This window comes from Balaenoptera musculus, chromosome 9 (assembly GCF_009873245.2).
Source record: "Balaenoptera musculus isolate JJ_BM4_2016_0621 chromosome 9, mBalMus1.pri.v3, whole genome shotgun sequence".
NCBI lineage: Eukaryota > Metazoa > Chordata > Mammalia > Artiodactyla > Balaenopteridae > Balaenoptera > Balaenoptera musculus.
In genome coordinates, this window is record NC_045793.1 from 105,331,411 (window position 1) to 105,344,320 (window position 12,910).

At 48.6% G+C, this 12,910-nt stretch overlaps 1 protein-coding gene across 3 annotated transcripts in view; it reads left to right on the plus strand.

The window, feature by feature from the left end:
- The first annotated feature begins 1,493 nt into the window (after window positions 1-1,493).
- Window positions 1,494-12,910, plus strand: part of DDC (dopa decarboxylase) — an 82,093-nt gene continuing 70,676 nt past the window's right edge. For 2 of the 3 annotated variants that reach the window (XM_036864507.1, XM_036864509.1), the window contains exon 1: window positions 1,494-1,618. The gene's annotated coding sequence lies outside the window, so the exon portion shown is untranslated. Of the gene's footprint in view, window positions 1,619-8,710; window positions 8,767-12,910 lie in introns of those variants that run through there. The other variant, XM_036864508.1, reaches the window with a different exon arrangement.

Consider the following 12,910-nt stretch of genomic DNA (forward strand, 5'->3'; position numbering starts at 1 on the left):
CTTTTCACCCCCGACTTCACCGGAGTCTCCGGGGCCCCGCTTTGCTCCAGTCTCCACGAAGTGGGAATACTGAAGTCCCTACACCTGTCTCCAGACCAGATGCTGTGGCTTTGACACTGTAGAGAGTTGCTCAGTGTAACCGAGACGTACAACTCACTGGGAGAGGAAGAGGCTTCCTAAGACCCATGGGGTGGGGCAGCTTCACTGGCTCTGCCCACCAGACAGACCCAGCTCCTCCTCCCCAGGGAGGCCACATGTGACATCGCTAGAAGGGGTTCTTTAACTCCAAGCTGCATTCAGTTGAAAATGTGTTCTGTTGAAAAGCTCGAGTCCACATGGTATAGTGAAAAGTACCTAGAACTTCCACTCTTGCATCAACGAGCCTCCAATGCAGACCTGCAGACGCAGGACTTGGTTAAGTGGCCTCGGCTGACGCCATCCACGATCCGTCGCTTCTGTGCACACAGCCGCGGGGTCTGGTGACTCTGCCCACAGCCGTCCCCGGGCACCAGAGCTTGCCGTGTCAGAGTGAGGGGTGTGAGGGGGAATTACCAGCCCTCTCAGGTGGACAACCCCCATCCCAGCTCCCAAAGTCCTGCCACAGGGTCCCTGCCCACCAGGCCACCAGGGGGGTAACTGGCTTGGAAACAAGCCTGGTACTGCCTAACAAAATAACAACTAACAAAATAAACAACTGGCACGTGAGTTTTTGTCTCAGGGGCAGCTCTGGGGGAACCCAAACTAAGACGAGGACATGACCAGAGTTAGACGGTGGGGTTGTAGACGGGAAAACTCACTTCCTAAGAGGTCAGCTCCCCACAGCTTAACTCCGCATCAGTGTGCTTGCAACCCAGACCTCAGTAGAATTTTTGAATGTAGGAACAAATGATTTTAAAGTTCCTCTTGAAAGAGAAACATGCGGAAGCAGCAAGGATTTTTATTAAAAGAAAACTGATAAGGGAACCCTTGCCCTTCCAAGTACCCCAATGCATTAGAAAGTGATCAAAGTTTACAGTTTGCTGTACACCTGAAACTAACCCAACATTGTAAATCAATTTTACTTCAATAAGAAAATTAAAAATAACAAAAATATTTAAAAAAAAAAAAAGAAAGAGATAAAGTTTAAATGCTGTAGCCCTGGCACAGAAATGAAAGACAATTCCACAGGACCACAACAAGCTCAAGAAACAGAAATATTTTTCAAAGATAATGTTGGAAGAGCTAGCTTACTCTATGGGGAAAAAATTAGAACTTTACCCTAAAATAAATTTCAGATGGAGGAAAGCTCTAAAGGTAAATATCTCAAAGTATAAAATGCTAAAAGGAAATAGAAGTAAATGTGTATACATTTTGAGTAGAGGATAGTTTCCTAAATTCCCCAGAGATGATCTCTTCTCTGTAGGTTTCTCAAGATTTCCTCGACCTTTATCACCATTAGAAATTAATATTTAACCAGCATATGTGGCTGAAAAAGCTAGGCCTCGTGGGTCTGAAGTGGCAAGGAGAGCGCAGGGCTACAGCCCGACTCCTCAGCTGCCCTCCCACGTTCTCCTCAATCCGCAGAGCTGGCAAATCTCAGAAAGGAGCCGAGACCCAGCGGGGCCCGAGTTCCCAGCAAGTAAGTCCTGGCTTTCTACTTAATCGATGACGATTGTTGGAAACGGCACCCCCTGGACCTTGACTCTGCTGCCCCAGTGCCGGCTGTTGGCGTAAAGGTCAACTCGCTTGGAGACTGGGGAAAACAGGGTCTATCTACATGGCGTCCGTGGGGCTACAGGCGCCACGCTGGGGGGAGGGATGCCGGTGCTCACAGGTGGTCACACTCACCCATGTGTGATAAGGTGGGGGCGGGGGACCATCTCAGGGCCACTGCCAACACAGCAAACACAGGACACGCGTGCGGATTCCTCTGCTCTCTACCACTTGCCGCCCACGTGGTGGGGGCCTCTGAGCCTCTGTTTCTTCCTCTCTAAAATGGGGATTTTAAGAGTACCCACCTTGTCAGGTTCTGGTGAGCCCCGACTCTCATAATATATGGAAAATATCCGGCACATGGGAGATGCTGAATAAATATATATATATATTTTTTAATTTATTTATTTATTTTTGGCTGTGTTGGGTCTTCGTTTCTGTGCGAGGGCTTTCTCTAGTTGTGGCAAGCGGGGTCCACTCTTCATCGCGGTGCGCGGGCCTCTCACTATCGCGGCCTCTCTTGTTGCGGAGCACAGGCTCCAGACGCGCAGGCTCAGTAGTTGTGGCTCACGGGCCCAGTTGCTCCGCGGCATGTGGGATCTTCCCATACCAGGGCTTGAACCCGTATCCCCTGCATTGGCAGGCAGATTCTCAACCACTGCGCCACCAGGGAAGCCCTGAATAAATATTAACTCTTCCCTTACCTTCTTAACATCTGTGACTCTTCCAAGGCTCTCCCTTTATGACATGTGGTGTAGTCTCCCCACAGGTAAATTCAGAGTCTACCTGTGCAGTGGGATTTGAGAGAATGAAAGGATCTCCCCTGCCAGTTGAGCAGGCTCATTACAATCCCATCAGAAGACACAGTTCTTGAGAAGGGACCTTTGCTTCTCCATCAGGCTGGAGTTAAAACAATAACTTTTGGTTGTTTGCTGTGTGTTGGGATTCACATGCTTGGTCTCTAATTGTATCCTCATCTCACAAGGGAGAAAACTGAGACAAAGGAGGTGAGGAGGTGAGGAAGGTGGTCCAAGACCTCACAGCTCGTGACCACGGAGTTAGAACTCGGATCGTTCTTACTGTACCACCTGGCGCTTTCTGCCCTGCCATTCTGGGAAAGTGGTGCCTATTTAAAGCACTTACCATGTCTCCGGCCCTGCAGTGAGCACCACAGGAAGGGTTAATCAGAGCCCCTTGGAGATCAGGGAGCAGGATCTGGAGGGACCAGACAGGAGATGCAGGGCAGTTGATGGGGTTGAGGGCGGGGATGGAGAGGGTGGGAATTGGGAAATGTCACGGCACAGCTGGGAGGTGGAAAGTGCAGGGCTGCACACAGGGTGGGGGGCTCTGGGCTCCCGAGGTGGGTGAGGGCACAGAGGGCGTGGTCTTCTAGGGAAGCCTCTCGACGCTCCGCCTGGGGGGGTCTGGTGGTCAGTTCTGAGGGCCTCTCAGCAGAGCAGGCAAGCCCCTGATGGCCTTCTGCCCTGAGGACCTCGGATGGCTCTTGGTCAGCCGAGCGACCCAGTGTGATGGGGCCAGATGACAGGTCTGGAAGAGTTCATCCCTGGATGAAGGTGTGGGACAGAGATGCCCCAGAGAACTGTCACTCTGCATGTCCTCAGAGTGGATTCATGACATTTGAAACCAGGAAAATGTTGGTGCTGCTGAAAATTTAAATCATGACTTCCAGACTTCTAAAAATTCCTAAATAATGTGCAAAGAAATAGAGCCCTGAGCTTCACTGCACCCCCAGCCTCCGACAGCTGAGGGAGAACAGGGGTGATTCACACTGTAACAAGGGCACTAACAAGTAATCTGTTACATAACATTATCTTATAAAATGATAAAAGGTTCAGTCCACCAAGAAGCAATACAGTTCTAAACACGTACAGACCTAACAGAAAAGCCTTAAATGTATAAAGCAAACCTTGGCATGGCTATGGGGAGAAATTGGCAAATTCACCACCATAATAAAAGATTTCAACATATCTTCAGCAATGGCAGTAAGATGGGCGATAGAGCAAGCTAACAGAAACATTAGTGAAGATTTAAAACATTTCAAGAAGTGACAATCTCAGTTTATTGGATGTATATGGAACCCTCCACCTAGTAATTAGAAAATATACTTCTTCTCAAGAGCACATGAAATGTTTATAAAAATTCAAGATGTAGCAGGCTGTAATGCAAGTCTCAATGTCAGTCAGAGAACTGCTATAATACTAGCTGCTCTCTGACCACAATTCAATGCAATTAATTAAATTATAATTCAAGAAAAAGATAAGTAAAAATTGCTATATGTGTCTGGAAATTTTTGGAAAGGTACTACACAACTCATGAATCAAATTAAAAATGTAATAGAAGTTAAATAATAGAAAAAAATGATAATGAAATATACTAATTTAAAAACTTGAGCTATGTATTGAAAGCAGTACATAGAAGAAAGCAAACAGTTTTAAATGCTTGTATTAGAAAGTAACAATGGCCAAAAAGTAATGAGACAATCACTCAACTAAAGATGTTAGAAAAAGAACAACAGGATAAAGATCACTGAATGCAGGCAATAATAAAGACAAAGAGGATAAATTAGTGAAAAAGAAACTAAAGGTAGATGAGGGAGGATCAACGAAGCCCAAGGGCTTTTTTTTTTTTTTTAAGACTAATAAAATAGACACACTTCTGGCAATATTAACTAAAGACAAAAAGAGAGAGGAATAGGTAAAAAAATATGGTAATAAAAGGGGATATAATTATAAATCTAACAAACTAAAAAGGTAATGAGTATATCATAAAAAAACATTCTTGTCATTAAATCTAAAAAAATTGATGAAATAATATCAAATTGGGTTCCAGGAGAAATAGAAATCTTAAATAGTCCTATAGTAATAAAAAATTGATTTGTTAACAATATTCCTTCAAAAATGAAAGGAAGGGACAAATGATTTTATGTATGATTTCTTATACTCTTTTAGTGACTGGACAATTCCAACTTTCAAAATTATATGACTGTTTCAGAGAATCAAAAAAGAAGAAATTACCCTCAGAGCAGTCTATGATACCATAGAATCTGACACTAAAACCAGAGAAAAAATTCTATGCAAAATGTTAATACACCATAGTTTTATCCCAAGAATAAAAGGATACTTGAAAATTAGAAAATTTAATGTGATTCATCACATTAACAGTTCAGAGGAGGAAATCCATAAGATTTTCTCTTTTGATGAAGAAAATCTTTCGACAAAATTGAACATCTATTTATTATACAAATAGGAATAGAAGAAACTTTTTAATAAAGAATACCCAATAAAACCCTGTTGTGAATAGTGAGTGTTGGAAGATCCCTTCTACAGTCAATGAGATGAGACTTTCACTACCTCCATCACCACTGTCCCAGAGGCCCTAGAACAGTGCCGGGCACGTACAGAGTTTTAAATGCTAAGTTTTCTAGCAGCCACGTTAACAAAATCAAAAATACATGTGCACTACAATAGCCTATGTTATGTAATACAACAAAGTAAAATGTAGTCCCGCACTCAAATTGTGTAATGGAGAAAATTTCCACACTGCTTCAGTTTTTAGATTTAAATTTAAATTATTAAATAACATTAACTGACGTATTCATTTCCTCAGTAGCACTGGCTGCATTTCAAGGGCTCAGTAGTCAGATGTGGTTCATGGCTCTGATGCTAGACAGCATAGTCCTAGACAGTGCAATAAGGCAAGAAAAATAAATAAGTAAAGGGACTAGAAAGAACAACATTTTCACAGTTCACTAAGGATACTACTGTTCACATTGAAATCCACCTGAATTAACAGACAAGTTATTAAAAGTTCTAAGAGAATGTAGCTAGGTGGCCAGAAAAAAAGATCAAACCTACAAAATCCATTGCAGTTTCATATGTTGGCAATAAACAGTTATCTTCTTTGATCACTAACAAGAAAAATCACTTTTTCATGTATTTATGAGACTCCTTTCCATTTCTGATAAATGCTTGTATTTCTACTGAATTACCTTTTTCTTATTGAAAAGGTCTTTTTATATTATAGAGCCTAACTCATAATTAGCAATATGCATTTCAAATTCCTTCCTCTACCCTGGAAGTTGTCTTTCTAGTTTCCACAGTTGGAAGAACAGATATTCTTGACAATAATGTAGTCAAATTTATCAGTCTTTTATGGTTAGCTGATTAAGTGAATCATTTAAGAAATCCTTCCTCTCCACAGTAATAAAAATATACCTCTCTGTTGTCCTAAGAAGTTTGCCTTTCACAGTTAAGGATTTAATCTATCAGGAATTTATTTTTGTATATGGGGTGAGAAACAGATTCAAGATCATGTTTTTTCCAAGTAGCCAACCAGTTGTTCTAGCACCATTTAGTAGTTTATTCTTTCTCACTCGTTCTGTGATTCCACATATGTCCATTTTCCAAATCTTTCGTGGGATTTTTTTCTGGGCTATTCTGTTGGATTGGCCAGATATCTATCCTTGCATCAAAACTGTTACACTTTTACAGCTTCATCTGTCTCAGTAAGTATAGAGCAAGACTGCCATATTCTTTCTCAAGCATATGCTGGTCATTCTCAGACTTTTGCTTCTCCGTTCATATTTTAGAGTCAAATATCTATGTGGGATTTTGATTAAAATACTACTGAATCTGTTCATCAGTTTGAGGAAAATGGAAATGTTTATGATACTGGGTGTTCTTTATCCATGACTGGGCATTTATTCAGGTCTTCTTTAATGTCCTCCCATGAGCTTTTATAAGTCTCTTCATACAAGTCTTGCAGACCTTTTGTAAGATTTTCTTAGGTCCATTCCTGGTGGTGTCCTGCTCCCAAGTCAGAGCTTGTCAGTGTCCCTGGGATGGGGAAGCAGCTGCCCACAGTCACACAGCAGGTCCGGGAGGCAGGTCCAAGCCGGAATCTGCAGGCTGATGTCTCAGCCCTGTGCCGCATCTTCAGACCACTTCACATCTCCCCGTTTCTACCTCCGGATAAATCTCAAATCTATCCGTTCTCTCCCCTGCAACTTGCTCTCCAAGCAACAGCTGGCATGACTTTTAAGCCCTCAGGCACATCAGTGCTCTGCCCCAGACCCTTCAAGGACTGTATGTCCCCCCAAGGGCAGTCGGGCCCTGAGCTGCGGGCTCCCCTCTGGGCTGCTCCCTCTTCACAGGCTTGGCTCGGCAGCTGGTCACAACTGGCCACTGTGGCTTTCTCTCTGCTTATTCTTTCACCGTCTGCCTCCGACCCTGGATGCCACACAGCAAGCTCACCCGGCAGTGCCGGCATGGGGCCCCGCTGGCCTGGTGAGGGACTCCCTGCCCAGCCATGTGCTAGCTGTGTGACCTTGGGCAAATTTCCTAGCCTCCCTGGGCCTGCGTTTCCTCATCTGTAAACTGCGGATGATGATAATCTACCTTGTGATGAGAGTCGTGAGGGTCTGAGTGACCCTGTGGTAAAAATGCCTGAAAAAGAACCTTTATAAATGCTAATTATTATTACAGTCACTCTTTACGACGGAAAGTTCCATTGTTTTCTCACAGCCCCTCTCGCAGAGTTCCATCATCACACCTCTAGCCCCTCTGCACAGCCTCCACGAAAGATGCAGGGTTCACCTAGGGTCTGCGCTGGGCCGGGCGCTGTGCTGGGTCAGGGGCCCCGCGCCGAGGGCACCGCGTCCAGAGCCCGGCCCAGCTCCGGCCATCCCTGCAACCTCGCCCCCTCCCTCCCCGGCCTCTCGTCCAGCAGAGCGGTGCTGGGGGGTGAGCCGTACTCTGCGGCTCCCGGCGACGTGGTTCGGGGCTCGGTCCGGCCCCGCACGAAAGGACCTGATCCCCGCGCCAGCCTGCGGTCGTCTCTGGGTGGAGGGAGGGAGGAGCGGCGCGGGGCGCGCCCGGGTCCCCGCAGACCCCGCCCACCCGCCCCACCGGCCCCGCCCACCTGTCGCGGCGGCCTCGGCTTCTGCCAGCTCCACAGATGCTTCAAAGGGCAGGTGCTCCTTTGAAGAGAGGCTGCTTCGTTAAAGCCAGGGGGGAATGGCTTTCCGTGGGAAGTTCCCAGCTCCTGGCTGTGCCACAGGCCCTGAAACTGTGTTGTTTGTCTGTGTGTGCCTTGTGTGTACGTGTACGTTGACGATGGTGTGTGCACCTGTGCATGTGCACATGGCTGTGTGCGTGGGTGTGTGCATGTGCGTATGGCATGTGTGTGTGTGCCCTATGTGGTGTGTGTGTGTGTCCAGGGTGAGTGTGGGTGTTGGGAGCGGGGGAATCTGCGTGCCCTGCTGGCCTCGGGGGGCTCCCCGCAGGTCCCCTTTCCAGGCTCTGAGCCACCTTAACTGAGGAAGGAGCACTGCCGCATAAGGCCCGGGTCAGCCCGCCCAGCGAGGTGGGTGAGAAGGGAAGCCCAAGTCCAGGTTTGAGGAAATCTGTGTTTTGAATGCTGGTCGGCTTCAGGGCTAAAAGAACAGGACTCTGAATCCGGTGAACCTCGGTTCAAATCCTTGCCCGCCTCTGCTTCTATCTCTGCCTGGGCTCGCGGGCTTGGCACTCGGAGCCTCCTGCGGTCAGGTCAGCCTCCTGCACGGCACAGCAGGTCCCAGCGGCCCCGAGCAGGTACGGGTACAACGTTGGTGGCCCAGCGCTGGCACAGAGCGAGTCTCCTCGCTCGCCTTGCCCAGGCCAGCCCTTCTTCAGCCCCTGAAAGAGCCTGGAGCCTTCCGCTGCGCCGAGGTTACCTGGAGAGACCCCAGGAGAACTGGCCCCAGCCTGGGTGCCGCACAGGGCGCTGGGACACAGAGCCCCTTTCCCTTGTCTTCTAGGCCCGCAGCCCCTGCAGGCTCCACCGTCTCTGGGCCCTGCTCTGCCCGGCCGACCCTCGCGTCCTGTGGAGGATGGGAGCAGGAAGGCGGGGGGTGGGACGTGCTGCCGGGTAAATAAGCAGAGCAAGCCGCTCTGATTGGCTTTGGGGAGGAGGACACTCTGTCTACATAAATGGCAATCGCAGCCTCTGTGCCTTTTAACTGTCACCGAGGAGGAGAGAGAGAGACAGACAGAGAAGGAGCACCTCGGGCTGCCTGTGAGTACCGTTCTTTGTCCTCAGAGCCTGGGGGCCCAGACTCGTGGGGGAAGCCAGCTCCTGGTGGCAGCGCCCCTCCGGTGTGGGGACTTTGGGGACAGGAGGTTCACCTGTTGATTGCAGCTGGGTGGGTCTCCTCAGGCCAGCTGGGGGGGGCGGCGAGCATCCAGCGGTGTGCAGGTATGGCACATTGGAGGAACTTTCTGAGAAAAGAGGTGTCAACCTAGATCACCTGCTTTTGTGTGTGTCGTGTCTAAGTAACAAGTCAGGTAAAGAATCAGAAACTTCTGAGGGTTTTTTAGCCCATGATCTCTGAGCCATAATAGCAACATAACAGAGCGAGTGGAAATTCTTTTCCAGGCTGGTTCATGGTGCATCTGGAGCCCACAGAGGCCGGGAGATGGCGGGGGTGGGGGAAGAAGATGGACCCCTCTGGTCCTCTGCCGTGAAGGACATCCTCCCACACGATGCTTGGAAAAATCAATTGGGTCTGATGTTTATGAAGGCTGAGCACACAGTAGGTGGTCACTAATGGGACCTATATTATTAATAAGCAAGTAAACTGCAGGTGGGAAAGTGGGAGAGGGGTCCATCTGCCCCGAGTATGTTGTTTTCTCCAGTTTCCAAGGGAAATTCAAGCAGGTGGCTTGGGTTTCCCCCTTCATCCTATTTCTCTGAAAGGCTCCAAGACTTGGGTCTTTACAGTTGGTTTCTCATTTAAATCAGCAGTATTTTCCTTCTGAGACAGAACCAAAACAAAGGGGACAATTGCGGCATAAAAACTGGCCAGGGCAGTTGGTCACCCTGGAACAGTTAACACGTAGGCAAGATGAGGAGCATCTGGGTGTATCTGAAAGAGAAAAAAATCATGACGTTGACAGCAGGCTTTTCTGCCTCTCCTGGGCCCGTGGCAGGTGGGTTGCTGCACAACGCCCGTTTGCTTAAAATAATGAAAATAAGAGAAAACCCATTTAAACCTCCACAGATTCAACTAAATAGCTGGGGGGTTTATTTATGTATTTCGCCCTCTTCAAGCTGTTGTTTATTCTGAAGGTTTTACCCTGTTAACTCTCCATCTGAGTCCGGTGGTAAGTTTGGGGAGAGACCCCAGGAAAATTAGAGTCCCTCAATATTTTAAAAGAGTGGTCCCGAGGTTTCTCTGGGTCTCGTCGGCATTTCTGGAGGGGGATGCTTGGGGCGTACAGGGGCAGCGAGTTGGCACACCGCCTCCGCGGAGAAGCTCAAATCCCCCTGCATTCTCCGAGTGGCTAGGCTTCCTGTAAGCGAGGGGCGTGGGGGACGCCAGGCCAAAGGGAAGTGGTCCGGTCTTCTGAGTGCACAGACCCACGTGTGAAACCGTTCACGGGCTGTGTGGCTTAGGCCAGCCCCTGCTTGCCTGAGCCCGTCTCCTCATCTCTAGAGTGGGGATAATGTCACTTCTTTGCAGAGCGGCTGTGAAGACAGAGAGAACAGAGATGACGGGTTACCCCAGGCCCTGTGGACGGTCACCACGCGGCATTCGTCAGGGTTTGGAGGAACTGGGGGAACAGCACGGCTCCTGGGTTGTTCAGCTGCTGCCTGTTTCTGTTTGCGTGGGGACCGGCCCGGGGTGGGGGGGGCCTGGCGCCCGCACCTGGAGCGTCCTCTTCTGGGTGTGGTGATCAGGTGGGACCCCGACCACGCTCTGGGTGCCAGGCACTGCCTCCCCAGCCCAGGTGGGGGCCCTGGGGTCTGTGGGCTCTGGCCCCTTGGGCCATGTGAGGGCACAGGTGGCAGGCAGCCCGGGTGTGCATGGATGCCCAGGGTTAGGGAGAGGCTGGCTTCAGAGTCAGAAATGCCGGCACCGCTGTTTGCATTACTGGTTCCCTGGCCTCCGTCGGGGCACCAGCCCCTCAGAGCCTTGGTGAAACAGCAGTAATAATACTGGCAGGGGTGGCGAGAGTGTTAAGGGCATAAGGCCTACAGCAAGCTTAGCAGGAGGTCAGGCGACACTGATTCATTTGGTTTCTTGGACCGGATGTGGCCACCAAGGTCCAAGTGTCCTCAGGATTTGGCTTGGGGGAAGCCTCGGATGCAGGCTTCTTAGCCTTGCGGGTGACAGGCCTGCAGCCATGCCCAAGGGGTAAGTGTTCACCGTGAATCCAGGAGTCGGTATTTACTGCTGACCTGACTGCTGAAGAAAAGCGGAGACTCCCCAAAGCATATGCTAGAGATGTTGCCTAGCTGCACAGCGGCAGGTGTCCTGTGTTTACTCTCGCTGTGTCATATGTGTCGTAGTCACGGGACATCCCGGCTGTCGGGGAAAGAAGCAACCAACTAGGACATCATTTAATAGTCTCAAGTCTATAGAAAAGGCAGATGGTTGTGACCTTTTATCAACAATTAATGTGACCTCAATGAGAGAAAGGGGGGAAGGGATTGAGGAAAAGAAAGAGGAAAAAAAGTAAGGGGGAGGAGGTCTAGTCTGACACCAAATTAAAATGGAAACAGAGGAGGTAAGTTCAAATTAAAATTACTGATCATCCTTATGTAAATGTTTTAGGAGAGCAAACATGAGTGAAAATGATAAAAGTGATAAAATTTTAAGCTTAAATTGAAACTGTGAGTGAATGATAAAAGCTAGCAGAGAGGGGGTGTTTGTCATACCTACCCAGCCTGACGGTAGGTGACATTTTTGTATCATTCTGGTTTTTCTGGAAAGAAATTTGGCAACATGCAAAAGAACTGTGAAACTCACACCTCTGGATTCCATTGGGGACTTAATATATTTGAGGGACAAGGTCAATAGGGGGATAAAGTGACAAGCTCCGTGATGCGTAGCACACGGCCACTTTCCCCTCGGCAGCGCTGTTCGCAACAGCCAATGGCCCTCAATCCATGCGGGAGGTGACACTGCGAAATTGGCAGGTATTGATAAGGGTACACATGTGCACGATATTAACGTAATTATGCACAGTGTAATCAGGCTTATGGGAAGAATAAGCGAAAAGAGGCTACCGAATGATACACATAGCCTGATACCAGCTGTTGGAATGGTCTGAGCTCAGGGGTAAATTGGAATAATATCAACTAGTTTAATGTCACTGATATTTATCAACTTTTGAAATTGCTTAAGTTGTGAATTTTTCAGCCAGCTTTATAATCCATCACAATCCGTTTGCAGGGATGTGAGTGGAAATAGTAGTATCTTCCCATGAGAGTAAAATTGAAAATCATGGTATAAATTTCTTCATGGCTCCATCCCATAGAGAACTGTTGGCCAGGAAAATACTGAGATGGCGATTGTTTATTAATCAGGGACCGGATCGGAAACAGACGCAAAGTTCCTCTCACATCAGAGGAGCAAGGCTTTCCCCTTGAAGTTTGATCTGGGTTCCAGGGTGGGCCTCCACCCTCCCCATCCCCCGCTTCTCTCCCGCTGCCCTGGTGCTCCGTCTGACCTCATGATGATCCGACCTGCTTCTTTCCTAACATCAGTATCCACAAATGCCAGACACAGACGGCTTTACGGTCCTGAGTGGCTCCTGCCTGCAGCATCTCGCTGCCCCGTTACAAGGGGCTAAACCGAGACTCCAGAGGCCACGGAGTCAGCCGACAGCAGCCCAGCCTCTTGCAGCAGAGCCAAGGCTCGAGCCCGTTCGCTCTGACCTTAACCCCTGTTCTTTCCAGGCTGCTGGGAGGAAGGGCACTGGCTGAGTATTGCAGTGTGGAAGAATCTTGTTTTGAAAGCGTAGCAGCGAACCTCTGTAATCCAGACCCAGTTGGCCGGAGAGGAGGTGCCTCCTGGGTGTCCAACCCTGACCAGGGAAAACCCAGTGCCTGTCTGCTCAGGCTTCTGTGGGGTTTCCCCTCTGACAGCAAACTCCCTAGAGATGCTGCCGTGGCATGGACCACGAACCATATAAGTGATTTTGTATCCTGTTTAGAATTCTCTATAGTACTTAGTGTTACGGTCATTTTACCAATAGAAGATGGAGGCTTGGAAGTCAACTGGCCTGGCCACGGGCACACCTCACGAAATGTTGCGAGCTCCTTGTCTACCTAGTTACCATTTGTCAGGAGTGCGGTCAGGAGCAAGGGAGGCGCCCATGGAGGTTGCCTTGCCCCTCATGGCCTCTAGGGAGCATCTGGGAAATCATTCCTG